This window comes from Polypterus senegalus, chromosome 10 (genome assembly GCF_016835505.1).
Source record: "Polypterus senegalus isolate Bchr_013 chromosome 10, ASM1683550v1, whole genome shotgun sequence".
Lineage (NCBI taxonomy): Eukaryota > Metazoa > Chordata > Cladistia > Polypteriformes > Polypteridae > Polypterus > Polypterus senegalus.
The window spans coordinates 152,423,724-152,440,291 of record NC_053163.1 but is presented as its reverse complement, the minus strand read 5'-3'; the positions used below and the strand labels follow the sequence as shown (position 1 = coordinate 152,440,291).

Here is a 16,568-nt window from a genome sequence, read left to right as displayed (position 1 = left end):
AGGGAATTATGGACATTGGAGTTTTCAATTACAGCCCTGCTGGATACCATGGGGGCCGATAGAAGGCGCTGCAGGGAGGAGCAGTGACTATTTTCCTTGCGCCCCGGAAGTACGTCTGAGTCACATGGACAAGGGGATTGATGTGCTTCCTGGGTGAAGAAAAGGACTTTTTAATCTGAACTGGAAGTGATAGGAGATCACATGGACTGGGGATTGAAACACTTCCGGGTCAGGGAATATAAAAGGATTGTGGGAGCTCCCAGATGCTGAGCTGGGTGGAAGGGTGGCAACGCGTCTGGGAGCGGAGGATTGTTTGTTAGTGAGATTTGTATTGTGGTTTATGAGTGTTGTGGAGAGGAGGTTGCTTTGTGCACTGTGCTGTATTAATAAAGTCAATGTGTGTGTATGTTAGGGTTGCCACCCGTCCTTTAAAATATGGAATCGTCCCGTGTTTGAGAATGAAATTGCGCTTGGCCCCCAAGAGATGTGGACCCACTGCAGTATGCGTCCCTTATTTTTTTTTTGTATTAAAAGTGGTAACCCTAGTGTATGTGTGCATGTGCATATGTATTTGTGAGGGGTGACGCAAAAATAACCTGAATTTTGTTGTTGTTGGGTTGGTGCTTGTAGTATGTGGTTGGGCTGCTAGGGTGATCTAGTTACACTCCTCACAAGTCAGTCTGCCAAGTGCCATCAGTCTGGAAGGTTGTGCTTGTGTTCAGTGAATTTTGTAAAAGTAGTTTTGTGCAAGCATCGGTTTTTTTACGATGGCCGATTATCGTGAGCAACGCGCGGCAGTGAAATTTTGTTTTCTTCTTGAAAAAAAGTGTTGCAGAAACTATTCTTATTGAAACGGTATGACAACCCTGAACCACCCACCCTACTCACCGGATTTAGCTCCATGGGATTTCTTTTTGTTCTGTCTGATGAAAAAAGACTTGAAAGGAAGGCGTTTTGCTGACGTCAAAGAGGTGAAACCAGAAACAACCAGAGCATTAATGGGCATTACTTCAGACGAATTAAAAAAATGTTTCAAACAATGGAACAAAAGGTTAGATAAGTGTATTTCCGCCAATGGAGAGTACTTTGAAGGAGACTAATTGTAGGTTGTACAGAAAATTAAACGCATTTTTAAAATATTACCGGTTATTTTTGGGTCCCCCCTCGTATATAATATATGTATATGTGTGGATATAGATAGATAGATCTATCTATATCTGTCTGTCTATGTATATCTGTTTGTTTGTGTGTGTGTGTGAGAGAGATATATATATATATATATATATATATATATAATATATATAGAGAGAGAAAGAGAGAGAGAGAGAGAGAGATATTAAGATAGATAGAGATATATATTAATATAATATATATAGAGAGAGAGATATATAAAATTATAGAGTGTGTGTATATGTATGGCACAGTGGTAGCGCTGCTGCCTCACAGTTCGGAGAGCAGAGTTCTCTTGCCGGTCCTCCCAGCGTGCAGTTTGCATGTTCTCTCCGTATCTGCGTAGGTTTCCTCCCACAGTCCAAAGACATGCAGGTCAGGTGCATTGGTGATCATAAATTGTCCCTAGTGTGTGCTTGGTGTGTGTGTGTGTGTGTCCTGCGGTGGGCTGGCACCCTGCCGGGGTTTGTTTCCTGCCTTGTGCATTGTGTTGGCTGGGATTGGCTCCAGCAGACCCCTGTGGCCCTGTGTTAGGATATAGCGGGTTGGACAATGACTGGCTGACCTTTATCTGTAAATACCATATAATCAAATCTTAATGTCCGTATATGTTTAAAAAAAATCATAGGATGTACTTTTTCACGTGACTGTACATTCTACTTTTTAAGTTAGGTTTTAACGTGCATACATGAAACTTAAGAGTTTTGATTAAGAAATCGGACACACCGTGCAACAAAAGGCCCACATCAACATGGAAAACATCTTCCAACACAAAGGTCAGCTGCAACATTTCAAGAACAGAAAAAGCATTCAATTTAACTTTAGAAACTGTTGTAATGGTAAAATGCAAATATAAAGTACTTACTCACAGGGATAAAAAGTAGTATGGAAAAAAAATCAAACTTGTGAAGGAAAAAAAAAAGAAAGAGAGCCCAGCTGTATTTCTTTGAAACGACATTTCTTTATTCTTGCCAAACCACAAACAATGCTTTATTGTTCCATAGAAAAACATGTATTTATTTATTTTTTTTTACACAATGCAAGTAGTAATTTACTACTTGACAGTTTTTTTTTATTTATCTATTTATTTATTTTTTTTTGTTTTCTAATAGAATGAATAGCCATGGCATGACCATACATACATACATACATACAAAATTTTTATAAAATACTAATGAAACACTCAGTGGATCCAGGCAGTCCCTTTTACTTTCTGATTGTGTTGTAGATTTAATCTGAAAATCGATACATTTTGTTGTTTTTGCCAGTTAGGCTAAAGAACCTGGAATGACAAAGTGAATAAAAATGAAGACTGGGTTGATAGAAATAACTTTTATCTACCTATTTTTGTATTTATTTAAAAGGCTTCCCTAAAAAGCCAAATCACAAACCTTCGATGTCTGTCTATCTGTCTTATAGTGCCTTTCACACCTATCAGTCTCTGTCTATCTTATAGTGCCTTTCACACATGGCAGAGTCATGGCTCTGAGGCTAGGGATTTGCACTGGCAATCAGAAGGTTGCCGGTTCGAATCCCATAAACGACAAAAGTGACTCTGCTTCATTGAGCCCTTGACCCTTAACCTGCAATTTCTCTGTCCTGGGTATGACGTTAATCTGCATCCAGCCCTGCGTGTAGGCCCTCCAACCTGCAGGGAAAAACTTGGGGTTTAAGGGCAGAATTGGCACTTCAGCCACCATTATATTTAAAAAAAAAAATAAACAAAACCTCACCCTGCTGAGGCGTCACCCGTTACCTGGCTGCACTCGGGTCCTAATCTGGGATCCTGAGTTGGTTCATCATGTGGTGGGTGTGCTGTATCGGCACAGGCTCCTAACCACTCTCTCTCCCACCAATCAATCTCTGTCGATCTATTTATATAGTGCCTTTCACATCCATCCATCTGTCTGCCTGTCTGTCTTTCTTTCTGTTAAATAGATGTGGAAGACATATCTGTCTATAGGCTAGTGAGCTTAACATGCATCATAGATCAATCATTGAATGAAATTATTAAAGAAAATCTCAAACGGCAACATGTCTTGCACTAGAATGTTGGGGAGCAGGCACCATGAGTTCAGATGAGGAAGATCAGGTTTCTCTAATATGCTGGAATTCTGAGGAAGCAAAAAAGGATGCGACCAGTGAGGTGCACATGATGTTACGTTGACTTTCAGAAGGTCTGTAGGTGGGTACAACATTGGCTCAAATGCAGGAAATAAAGGGTTAAGATGCAAGGAACTATATCCTATGTTAAAAGTCGTCTTCAACAGGTGTCGGTGATGGGGCCACTGCTCCCAACCATTGTAATCCTACCAGTTGTGCCCCACACTAACCTTCACTCTATGGGTGACAGCAGGGCCATCTGCTGTGTATGGCACCCAGACTTTGGAGTGACCTCCTGAAATTGAGACCAGCTGACTCCATTCCTTCTGTGAAAGCCTGTCTGTCCAGACACTTGGGATAATTTATGTGTGTTTCTATCACACATTTTCTTGTTTGGCTTTTCTTCTAGGTTTGAATTTGATATTTTTCTCCAGTTTATTGCTTTTCAATAAAATATTGAAATGTAATGCTTTGTATTCAATCAGGTCCTCCAACATACAGAGAAAACTTAGGGGTTTTTGACACGACTGGCACTCCAACCACCGTAAAGTACCCCAAACTGTTCCAGCCTGGTGCTGAGGTGTCGCCTGTTGCACTCTGGTCCCAGTCCAGGTGGGCACCCACCAATCGGCTTGGGCTCCTAACCGTATCCAGTGTTTATCTTCTGTTGTGTGCTTTGCAGGAAATATTTGCATCCAGTGTTGCATGAACCCTGCTGTTCTTTCCGAGACATGGCAAAGCACCTTGAGCAGGGGAAAGGCGTCATATAAATGTATAGCTAGAATGACTATTAACCTGTCCTAGATGGGCAGCACAACTAATAAGCTGGTTGTTTTCAGATGATGCCAAACTAGGTGGTAGGGCCGGTGAAGTAGAATTGGCTGCATTGTTCCAGATTGTCTTGCAGATTCGGGCACATTTATGGCAGTTAAATGTCAGTAAATGTAAAGCGTTGCACGTAGGAAGTAGAAATGTGAGGTTTGAATACACAATGGGTGGTCTGACAATCGAGAGTCCACCTTACGAGAAGGATTTAGGAATTGTAGTGGACTATCAACTACCAGTCAGTGTTCAGAAGCCATTAAGAAGGCTAACGGAATGTCAGGTAATATAGCGCCTTGATGTGTGGAGTACAAGTCGCAGGAGGTTCTGCTCAAGCTTTATAACACACTGGTGAGGCCTCATCTGGAGTCCTGTATGCAGTTTGGGTCTCCAGGCCACAGAAAGGACATAACAGCACAAGAGAAGGTCCAGAGAAGAGCGACTAGGCTGATTCAGGGCTACAGGGGATGAGTTAGGAGGAAAGATTAAAAGAGCTGAGACTATTTAATGTCAGTAAATGTAAAGAGTTACATATAGGAAGTAAATGTTAGGTTTGAATACACAATGGGCAGTTGGCAATCGTAGGAATTTGTTAGTTTTCGCACACCCCTTTCGGTCAAAGTGCAGGGTCAGCCATTGTACAGCACCCCTGGAGCAATTGGATTCGAACCGGCAACCTTCTGGATACCAGCGCAGATCCTTAGCCTCAGAGCCACTACTCCGCCCCTAATTTATATCAACTGTTGTTCTGGTACTTTCTTTCTTTATTTACGTGACCATCTCTGTACTTTTCCAAAACCTAATTCTTATGTTTCAGTGCACATTTTGTTGTTCACTTGACCTTTATTTGGTTTCCCACATTTATTAACCCTTTATGCTATTTCTTTAAGATGAATGCTATGTTACCCTAAAATGTATTCTTCCACAAGTCACAGGAGGTTCTGCTCAACCTTTTATAACAAACTGGTGAAGCCTCATCTGGAGTCCTGTGTGCAGTTTTGGTCTCCAGGATACAAAACGTTCATAACCGCGCTTGAAAAAGTTACATTTTTCTTCATGGAAAGAACCACCGACACATGGACCAAATGACCAAGCAGTGCGGTGGAGAGCAGAACTTTAGGGGCCTTCACATCTCGACTTGATGACATTTTTTGGAGAGTCGACGTGAATAGCATGGACACGCTCATTGGGATGAATGTCGTATTCTTAGCCCCAGCTTTTGTAATAGTCCAGTGTTTTCAGAAAATGTTGTAAATTTATTAAAGATTAAAAGAGTGAACTACTTTCTAGAAGTTTCTGGATTCTCTTCAGTGGCACTCCAATATATCGAGGTGACGGTTTTAACCTACTGGCGAAACGGGAGCCAGTCTGACGTCAAACTCTGTCAGAGAACATCATTGGAGAGATTATTGGAAATTTCATGAATCTAATCCACAAAATACAACTGTGGAAAAGAGAAAGGAAATGAAAAGCTGTGGTTGTACTTACTGGAAAATTGTGGAACATGAAACGCACATCTTACTCGAAATAATGATTAGTGTGAATATCATACTTTTTTTAGAGCAATGTGGGTCATTTTGTTTTCTCTTAAAATGAGTTTACATTTATTAGACAATTTTAAATATCACTTGCATACTGTTTACAGTAATTCTGCATTCCGTTTTGTACATGACCCATAACTAAGACTGTATTATATAGTGCCTTTCATATCTACACTACCCCTTTTACAGTGGTTTTTCAGATATACCTATCCATTATATAGTGCCTTTCAAGTCTGTCAGACCCCATATCTCTGTCTTTCCCTACCATTGACCATCACTCTCATGGTCCTTTCTCACCTGGACAAAGCTGGCAGCTCTTCAATACCATCCTACCAAGCGAGAGATATGAAGGTGGATGAGTCTGTGGTGTCCTAGATGGTGGCCTATCTGTCGGGCAGAACACCATTTGTGAGACTCCAGGACCGTGTGGGCAACACAAGGAACAGGCCTGTCTGCTTCACTCTTCGCCCTGTACGCCTCAGACTAGAAATAGAACATCAGGTCGGGTCACTGGCAGAAATTCTTAGATGATTCTGCACTTATTGATAAAGTGGGGGGGGGATTGATAAAGGGGGGGTGGGACAGAGAAGGGAAGTCAGAGGGGAGAACTTTTCAGAAAACCAATGACCTTCTTATCCACACCAAAGTGCTTCTGTGTCCAATCACTATTCAGGACAGGGATGTAGAGGTGGTCCACTCCTACAAGTACTTGGGTGGGGGGTCTCGGAATGCAGAGAAACTATAGAAGTGCCGACCCATCTTTCCTTGGCAGACTGCATTCATTTAATGTGGATGGTGACGTCCTTCACATCGTCTACAACTCTGTGATGGTCGGTGTGGAGTGCAGGGCTGGCTACATCACTTCAAGAGAGGCCCTCCGACTCCGTTATGGGACGTGCTCTGGACCCCCTGGAGGTCGTAGCAAAGGGGAGAATTAAAACTGAGCACCATTATGAACAAAGCGGCACATCCTCTCTGTGACAAAACAACACTGCGGACTTTCAGCCAATAAATCATTCAGGAGAAGTGGGTCATGATACATGGATTGTGGGTCTCCAATGTACCAAACGGCAATAAGATATTTGAATAGTTCCTCACTGGGACTGGCACTGTGACTGCCAAGTCAGAAGTTTTCTTTCTTTTTATTTATTTAATGACCCTTCTTTAAAAAGCCCAATTTCCCCCTGGGGACACATGAAGTTCTGTCGATGTTTAATCTACCTTTCTGTTCGCTCACTGCAGTTTTTCTTCTTCTTTTTCAGAGGTTGTGCTATTCTGGTCCTCCGGGTTATAAGGGTCGTCCATTAGTTCTCCTTTCGGCTGTTGGCAAATAAAGAAGAATTTCATTTTGGTGAGCGAGCATAATTTTTGTATTCTTCATTTTGGCCATTTTATTTGTGGGGGGGTGAGGTGTTAAAATGCATCTACAGGGCAGAGACATGCAAAAGTTGTTAGTTCTGTTTTTCAGTACCGATATGCGGAACTGTCATCTTTCCCTTTTTCAGGTATTATTGGTGCTGTTTCCGAGTGTTCAGTTTCTTCCCTCTCCTCTCGTGTGTTTATATCTATTATATATGTGACTGATGAGGCCAAACCTCTCATGGAACATAAGGCCGCATACTGTAGAGCTGCCGGTCGTTGTGGTTGGGCCTGACAGAGCTCTCGTCTCACTTGTTTGTCTGATCTCATCATTTCTCCGACGGTAGTTTTCAAATATCTCCGCACCGCTCCCCTTGGTGTGTCACCAGAACTTGCGGTCAGCAGCTTGAGCCTCTCAGGTGTCCTGATTAATGTTAGGACTTTTTCAATATTTGTCTGAAGCTGGACTTTGTAGTGCCAGGTGGGGCGGCCCACCGTTGTACCACCAGTGCTAAGCTCACTGTAGAGTACCTGGTTTGGGAGTCTGGAGTCCTTTATTTGGCACACGTGACCGGCCCATCTAAATTGGTGCTTGATGATAGTTTATTCTGTGCTGGTGACTTTAGCCCTTTTTATATTATTACTTATTATTATTACCACTGTGGAGGACTGCCAGCTTCGTGCTCCGGCCCTCACCCCCAGGCCGCCAGGAGGAGCTCTCCCGACAGCAGGATCGTGCCCCGAGTTGCAGCAGGGCTTTATGGACTATGTAGTATTTTTACACAGCCCTGCTGGATACCTTGGGGACCACCGGGAGTCGCTGTAGGGGGGCTCATGGGCTCTTGTGTGCCCTATAACCCGAGAGTACGTCACGGTCATGTGACAGGAAGGAACAACGTGCTCCCGGGTTGAAGAAAAGGACTGTTTATCCTGACCCGGAAGGAATAAGGAACTGTGGACTGTTGGGACAGGAACACCTCCGGGTCAGGGGCTATAAAGGGACGATACCTCAGTCCAGACGCTGAGCTGTGCTGGGAGGCAGAGGAGCAAAGTGTCTGGGCGAGGAGGAGTGATTAGTGTGCTATATTGGTTTAATATTTATGAGTAGTGTGGAAGGTACTTGGTGCACTGTGAACCATAATAAAAAGTCTTGGACTTTTACCTGGTGTCTGGAGTTATACCTGAGGGTTCAAGGGAGCGCTAGTGCCCCCTACTGCCACACCACGCTTATTAACTTCACATGTTTGTTGTCTGGTACATATCTTGTAATCGATATTTAACCCACTTCCTATTGTCCAAAAGACTTGAAATTTTGCATACTTGGTCACTTCCAAAAACAATACATGAATCAATAATCAATTTCACTAACTGATTGATTAATCCATGTTAAGAAATAATTTTCATATGAAGAATAGTTCAAGATTTCAGCAATAGATGGCGCTAGTAATGGATAGAAATATTAATGGAAGTGTTAAAATATGATTACAAAATTTTATACTAAAACAAACCCAAGACTATAAAAAGCTGAAAATAATAATATATATTATAATAAGCAGACAGACTACTTGAAAAGGATTTGGGTGGTAGCCCCATATAATGTCGTGCAGACAAAACAAAAGAAAGTTAGACATTCGTCTAAAGTGATCAAAAAACATTTGACAACTCGGAGGGTACATTGCGCGTATTTATAGGGAAACAAAAAATGGCGTTGTTGATTGAAGGGGAAATGGTGACGCCAAAAGGTAGAAGCTGGAAGTGACGTCTTCGGACGTCCTCGCTGTGGAGCCGGAAGTGGAATAGCCATTTTGGGAGCCTGGATATGGAGAAGGTAAGAGTTCTGATTTTATTATTTGTCTTCCAGAGAGAGAGAGAGACACGTTAGAAGCCCATACAAACCCTTTGCCTCGCGGGATTTCACTCACCTCTGGGCTTGTTGACTGGCTCCTAAACATGCGTGCGTGCCAATATATTAAAAATAAAAAACTTTTTAAACACCATGCTTATATTAAGTTAAAAAGTGTACTAAAAAGTAAAAAAATAAGTCTCTCATACATCCATCACTTGTAAAATAAAAGTGTGTGGGCGCTTTTCATCAATTCAACATTCAAAAAACACGCTTTTATTTTTTTTTTTATGAGTGATGTATGAAAGACTTATTTTTTTACTTTGTAGTACACTTTCTAAAAACCATGCTTATATCAAGTTAAGTGTGTGTGTTTGTGTATATACATACATACAGTGGTACCTCTGGTCATGACCATAATTTTTTGCAAAACTCTGGTCATGACCCAAAGTACTTCAACCCCCCCATGTCAATACATTTACTCCGTCCCAGACCACATGAAGTGTATGTAAATATATCTTCTTGCTCTCTCTCCTTCACCGGCTTTCTCCTCCTGCTTCCTGCCTTCTCCTGCAACCTCCCGTTCTTTCCTGTTCTCCTTTTTCCCTTTAGCCGACTTGCGCTTCTATTTATGAAGAGGATGTGGTAGTCGTGGCAATCGGCAGCTCCTGGGAACAATTACGGATGTGGACTGTTTGTCACCTGTGCACTTCGGTGAGAAACGCCCACATCACAAACTCCTCAGGAACCCCTTCGGCCACACACCACCATGCTCCCTCGCTAAGCCACGAGTGTGGTGATCATTAAAACTGGCCTTTTTGAGGGAGCTGCGGACCTGCTATACCACAGGAGGAAGCTGGGTTGAGAGGAGGTTGCAGTTTTGAGGGAGAGTCCCTCTGTGTGATGCACCGAGAACAATGTAGAGTACGGGGAGAGACTGAACACGTGTGGAAATCATCGGCGCGTACGAACTGGAAGGGAAACGAAATAGAGCACAAAGAGTTCACAGCGAATGCACAGGGAGAGACTGAACATGTGCGGAAATCATCGGCGCGTATGCACTGGAAAGGGAAACTAGCTTGTTCGTCACCCGAGTGTGTGGTCGTGAACAGATGCAAACGTTTGGCAAACTTTATCGTCGTAACCCGATTTGTATGTGTTCAGAGACGTTCGTGATGATTGGTTCCACTGTGGATGGATGGATGGAAATGGCTGGCTATTCATCCCGGCCAATGCCCCCAGGCCACCAGATGGAGCTCTCCCTACAACATGGAGATGCCCCGAATTCCAGCAGGGTCTCGTGGACATTGGAGTTTTAATGCACAGTCTTGCTGGGTACCATGGGGACCTCCAGTGGTCGCTGCAGGGAGGCCCAGGGACTGGTATTTGCCTTATAACCCAGAAGTACATCTTGGTCACAGCGACCCGAGGAAATGACGTACTTTTGGGATGAAGAAAAGGAGTTTTCACCTGACCCAGCATTGTTAAGAATCACATTGACTGAGGGATCAGAAACACTTCTGGGCCAAGGACTATAAAAGACTGTGGGAGATCCCATACAGGTAAGGTGAGTCGGGTGGCAGGGTGACAACACGTCTGGGAGTGGAGGATTTGGATTGTATTAACTATTGTAACTGTTTGAGTGTTGTAGAGTATAGAGTGCTTTTGTGCACAGTATTGTTCAAATAAAACAAATTGTACTTTTATCTGGTGTCTGATCCGAGGGTTCAAGTGGGTGACAGTGCCCCCATCTGTCTCAAACATATATATTATTATTTTTTTTATTTTTTGAGGATCGTTTCTCTTTACTCCCAGTAAGTGATGAAGTCCCCAATTACAGAGAGTTTAATGGCAGAATTGGAAAAGACATTTCATGGGGTTGCAAGGAGTTGGAAACTTTATTTCAGGGTAAATGTACTGAGAATTGGCACAGACACAAGAAGCAGAGGGTGATGGTGTGAGGAACATCATCAGAATTGGGTGATGTTAAGAGTGGTGACCAGCAGGGGTCACTGTTGCTATTTTTAATATATTTAAATGATTTGGATGGCAATATAAAGAACAAGCTGGTTAAGTTTGCAGATGATACCAAGATAGGTGGATTAGCAGATAATTTGGAATCTGTTATATCATTACAGAAGGACTTGGACAGAAGAGAGACTTGGCCAGATTTGTGGATGATGAAATTTAATGGTAAATGTAAAGAATTACACATAGGAAGTCAAAATGCTCTGAACGTCTGAATACTCAATGGGGAGGGTCTGAAAATTGAGAATACACCTTATGAGAAGGATTTTGGAGTCCTTGTGGACTTAACATGATCAACTTTCCAACAGTGTTCAGAAGCCATTAAGAAGGTAAACAGAGTGTCAGGTTATATAACACGGTGTGTGGAGCACAAGTCACAGGAGGTTCTGCTTAGTCTTTATAACACACTGGTGAGGCCTCCTCTGGAGTCCTGTGTGAAGTTTTAGTCTCATAGCAGACATATCAACACTAGAGAAGGTCTAGAGAAGAGCGACTAGGCTAATTCAGGGCTACAGGGGATGAGGTATGAGGAAAGATTAAAGGAGTTGAAACTTTTAACTGTTATAAGTAAATGTAGAGTATTACACATAAGACGAAAAAAGTTAGATTGGAATACACAATGGGAGGTCTGAAATTTGAAAGTACACCCTGTGTGAAGGACAAAGGAGTCATAGTGAACTCATAATTGCCAGATAGTGTTCAGAAGCCATTAAGAAGGCAAACGGAATGTCAGGTTATATAGCGCCTTGATGTGTGCAGTACAAGTCACAGGAGGTTCTGCACAAGCTTTATAACACCCTGGTGAGGCCTCATCTGAAGTCCTGTGTGCAGTTTTGGTCTCATAGCAGACAGCAGCAGCACGAGAAAAAGTCCAGAGAAGAGCAACTGGGCTAATTCAGGGTTACAGGAGTTATGGGGAAAGATTAAAAGAGCTTAGACTTTACAGTTTAAACAAAAGAAGATTAAGAGGAGACCTGACTGAAGTGTTTAAAATGATGAAGGGAATCAGTCCAGAGGATCGAGACGGTGACTTTAAAATGAGTTCATCAAGAACACGGGAACACAGTTGGAAACTTGTGAAGGGGAAATTTCACACAAACATTGGGAAGTTTTTCTTCACACACAGAACCACAGACAATTGGAATAAGCGACCAAGTACTGTGGTGGGGCGGCACGGTGGCGCAGTGGTAGCGCTGCTGCCTCGCAGTTAGGAGACCCGGGTTCGCTTCCCGGGTCCTCCCTGCGTGGAGTTTGCATGTTCTCCCCGTGTCTGCGTGGGTTTCCTCCCACAATCCAAAGACATGTAGGTTAGGTGGATTGGCGATTCTAAATTGGCCCTAGTGTGTGCATGGTGTGTTTGTGTGTGTCCTGCGGTGGGTTGGCACCCTGCCCAGGATTGGTTCCTGCCTTGTGCCCTGTGTTGGCTGGGATTGGCTCTGGCAGACCCCCGTGACCCTGTATTCGGATTCAGCGGGTTAGAAAATGGTTGGATGGATGGTACTGTGGTGGACAGGAGGACTTGACGGACTTTCAAAACTCAACTTGATGGTTTTTTTTTTTTGTTTGTTTTTTTGGAAGAAATAAGTGGATAGGACTGGCGAGCTTTGTGGGGCTGAATAGCATATTCTGATCTAGATTGTCATCAAAAAAATAAAAAATAAGGCTGGTTAGTGCTGATGTGATGTCCAACTTCTGAATCTAGTCATTCGGGGAGGTTCATGACTTCCCTGTCTCTTTTTATGGGTTTTCCTGATGCACAACCTCAGACATCTGCTTGTTAGGCTAGCTGGTGAGTATGTGGGGCCAGTGATGGATCTCATGCCCAGTTCACTGTGTGAAGTCGCTTGGACAAGAAGGCTTGTATGTAGAAAGTTCAGAAAGTATTCAGACCCATTTTTTATGTTGCAGCGGTTGTGTTAAAATCATTTGTTTTCCTCATCAAGCATCATGCAGTACACCAGAATGACAATGTGACAAAAGGCTCTTTGAAATTTGTTCAAATGTATTCAAAAAACTTCGAAAGTGAGCATCAGTAGGCTTTGCGCCCTAGGAACCAAGTTACTCGGACTGTTCTATATTATTTCAGTAATTATTCGCCACTCTGAAGTCTCGTCTCATCCCAGGATTTTTTTTTTTATGTAATAGATGTAATAGATTTTGGAGCACTGCACTTTGGACACTGTTTGTTTGGTTTGTTTTTAATAAAAGCACTAACACTTTTTTTACATCATCCCCTTGCTCCATGTGTGATTTGTCCTCATTGCACAACTCATCCGGTTACATTACCGATGCTCCCAAACCAAAAAGAGAGAGCATGGAGCAGGACCCGCACCGTCACGCTGCCCCCATGACCTGAATCCACATGAGCATGGAAACCAACGATATGTGTCCCTTAACTGTTGAACAGTGGCCAGGTCACCACAAAAATTCTGACTCTAACATCTGCATATTGTGGCCCAGCTGGCATTTTTTCCAACCGACGACTGTTCCCTTTTGATGATCATGTGCACCATTATAATCTCACTGGGGACAGTGGACACTGGTGTGGTGGTATGCTGCTCCTTAAGATCATTTTACCTCCATCTTTGAATGCATTGGGCATTCGGAGATGTCGTCTTGCTTATTGTTTGAGTCTTTTGTGGCCGTTTTCGGATGGTGAATGAGTCCATTCTTCTCTGGCTTCTGTCACTAGCAGAATTGTAACTTGCTGCATGCTTTTTGCCTTTTTTCTCATTCTCTGTCGACACTGTGGTGTGGGGAAAGTCCCAGGAAGTTGGCTGAAACTGCCATATCCTAGTAGAAACTGTCACCTCACAATCAGAGTCCCTTCGACCACATGTCTGGTGGAGCAAAAACGAAACCTCTTGACCTAAATGCTAGCTACCTGCACCCATGTCATTGGCTATGCAGAGGAACAGGCTATTTGCACCTCCAATCGGATGGACTCTTGCCTTCAGAAGGGTTGACGAAGAGCTGCTGTGTTGCTAGTTAAGTGCAGAAGGGTCAAAAACCTGAAAATGAAATGTCATCTCCATACCCTACTGGCCTTTAGATCTTCTTGTTAATTTATGGGCTATTGGCTTTTAATACTTTTTTCTTTCCAACATTTCTTCAAGTCAAACATGCAGTGCATGTACAGCGGGTATAGAAAAGAATCCACTCCTTTTAAAATATTCCCATTTGTTTTGCTTTACAGCCTTAAATGAAAACACACAAACCAATATTTTTTCCAGCTTTACTTAGTCAATGCAACCTGTAACATCCAAGTGAAAGATATCACAGCTACTGTTTAAAGTATCTATCTCTATCTATCTAGAAGAATTTTAAAAAATCAAAGACCAGAAATCCTGAGATTAATAAAGGACCCCCACACTCAATCAGGTGTAAGTGCCCACCATTTCCATTGCAGACCATAGTTGCTGGCTTCCTTCCACTGATGATCAGTTGTAATGAGTGTGATTAGTGAAGCTGTTCCTGGTCCATTCATTCCTTTGCTTAGTAGTACAACTGACTGTGGGTGGCAGGCCACTTTCAAAAGATCTCCGGGATAGAGCTGTGGACAGACATAAGGCAGGAGATGGATACAAAAAAATCTCAAAGGCTTTATCAATCCCAAGGAGCTCAGTAAAGAAGTGTCTGGTACTACTAGGACCCTCCCTGGATCTGGCCGTTCCTCCAAACTGGATGGAAGAGCAAAGAGGAAAATGGTAACCGAGGCTACCAAGAGGCCAATGGCCACTTTGAGGAGGAGTTACAGGTTTTGATGGCATAGAGTGGTCCATTGTGTGCAGGTGACAACAATTTCACAAGCGCTCCTCAATCGTGGCTTGTTCGGGAGGGTTGCAAGGAAAAAGCCACTTCTCAAGAAAGGCCACATTAAGGCTCGTTTGAGATTTCCCAGAATGCACCTTGAAGATTCTGATGCCAAGTGGAATCAAGTCTTATGCTCAGATAAGACCAAAATCAAACTACAGGGTGGTCCAGATCTAATTATGCAGATCCAGATCATCTGGATGATTTTGATTTATGCGGGAACGATTCCAGTTCGGCGTGAAGACGATTCTTCGCGTTGTCAGTTCACACACTTCTCGATGGCCTGGGATTTTTCGGGTGATTTTGTCTATGTAATAACCTTAAGTTGTAGCGTAAAGAAAATTGCATTTTTAAATCTGGACCACCGTATTTTGGGCCTCAATACCAAACTGTTCACCAATGTAGCTCACTATCCACAACACAGCATACCTACAGTAAAGCATGGAGGGGGCAGCATCCTGTTGTGGGGGTCCTGGGGCTCTCGTTAGGGTAGAAGGAAAAAATGGATGGGGCAAAAGACCATCAAATTCTTGAGGGACACCTGCTACCTTCTGCCAGAAAGTTGAAGATGGGCAGAATGTTCACCTTTCAACACGACAACAGCCCGAAGCACACAGCAAAATTGACCACACAGTGGCTGAAGGAGAAAAAAGTGAATGTCCTCGTGTGGCCAATCGGAGCCCAGACCTAAATCACACTGAAAATCTGTGGAAAGATCTGAAGATGGCAGTCCACCAATGCTCACCATCCAGTGTGACCAAACTTGAACAGTTTAAACTGTAAAGAAGAGTGGGGGGCAAATACTGAGCGGGCTCAATCTATATGTGCAGTACTGACAGAGAAGTATCCCAACAGACTCGAGGCTGTCATTAAAGCAAAAGGGGGTACAGCAAAATGACATTGACGTGGGGGTGATCCTTTATTAATCTCTGTAGGTCTTGTTTTTTATTATGTTATACTTTTAACTGCACTGTAGCTGTGATGTCTTTCACTTGGGTGTTAGAGGTTGCATTGAGTAAGTAAAGCTGGGAAGAAATATTTTTTGTGTCAGTTTTCATTTAAGGCTGTAAAGGGAAAAAAATGGGAATATTTGGAAGGGGGGAATTCTTTTCTATCCCCACTGTATATGTTCACTTTAGAGTGTCCGCTGTGCTGTCTGCCAGGCCTGCTCACTTCCCTTCTGGACCTCTTGTGCTTCATCAGATGGTGAAGTGCGTTTCCAAATCGTCCAGTTTTAGTCCTAACTTTCAACAGCACCTTCTCTTTCCAGGTAAACGTGCTATAAACCGGGTGTCCTGCTGGTTAGTGCTGAAGAATCTCTGATCCGGAGTCTGAATCCTGTGCTTGGTCACAATGTGGAGTTTTCTTGTTTTCCCCGTGTCTTTGTGGGTTTTCATCTCCACTGTTAGTACATAAGAACTGAAAATGCTTTGCCTTTCCTCGATGTCTTCTCTTCTATTGTCCTTTAAATTTTCTTATTTTATGGGCCATTGGCTTTTAATACTTTAGATTTTTTTTTTTCCTTTTCTTTCCAGCTTTTCTTCGAGTTAGACACACAGCACATGTATATGTTCACTTTCGAGTGTCTGACTGGCCTGCTTACTGATCTCCTCTGATGGTGAAGTGTGGTTGCAAGCGCTCTGCAAATCAAGTTCCGAAGTCTTGGCTGATTTTCTTTTGACTTTTTTTTCCCCCCATCATGTCAAGCAAAGAGGCAGGAAGTTTCACGGTTGGCCTAAACCTCCATCCACATCAACAACATTTATTTCTATAGCACATTTTCATACAAACAGTAGCTCAAAGTGCTTTACATATTAAAGAATAGAAAAATGAAAGACACAATAAGAAAACAAAATAAATCAACATTAATTAACATCGAATAAGAGTAA

At 42.8% G+C, this 16,568-nt stretch overlaps 1 protein-coding gene across 5 annotated transcripts in view; it reads left to right on the top strand.

The window, feature by feature from the left end:
• LOC120537847 (N-acetyllactosaminide beta-1,3-N-acetylglucosaminyltransferase 3-like) overlaps nt 1-16,568 on the top strand; it is a 127,639-nt gene that overhangs the window by 46,727 nt on the left and 64,344 nt on the right. For all 5 annotated transcript variants that reach the window (XM_039767082.1, XM_039767081.1, XM_039767083.1 and 2 more), the window contains exon 2: nt 6,899-6,987. The gene's annotated coding sequence lies outside the window, so the exon portion shown is untranslated. The remainder of the gene's footprint in view (nt 1-6,898; nt 6,988-16,568) is intronic.